Source organism: Triticum aestivum, chromosome 3B, assembly GCF_018294505.1.
Source record: "Triticum aestivum cultivar Chinese Spring chromosome 3B, IWGSC CS RefSeq v2.1, whole genome shotgun sequence".
Lineage (NCBI taxonomy): Eukaryota > Viridiplantae > Streptophyta > Magnoliopsida > Poales > Poaceae > Triticum > Triticum aestivum.
Window position 1 is genome coordinate 24,699,678 of NC_057801.1, and position 374 is coordinate 24,700,051.

Here is a 374-nt window from a genome sequence, read left to right on the forward strand (position 1 = left end):
GGTATTTATTTAACTTTTTCTTGTGTTCGTTTGGTTAGTAGATTTTCTTAGTTTGCTTCTGATTTTCATTTTTTTTCTATTTTTTTCTATTTCCCTTTTTTGTTTTCTAGGTTGTTTTTTATTTGCCTGATATTCTATATGGTCCTCAAAGGAAATTATTAATCTTATTGTAATGAATACAATTATCTATAATAAAAACAATTGTGAATATAGTGATTTAGCTATTTTCTTATCGCTATAAAAATGTTATTTTTGTTGTAGAAACCTAATATTTCGAGCCCGCTGTGTACAAAACATTTATAACTATGAACTAGAACTAGTGTGAACCAAATATTTGAATATAATAAACTCAAATTTCAAATATAGTGAACTAT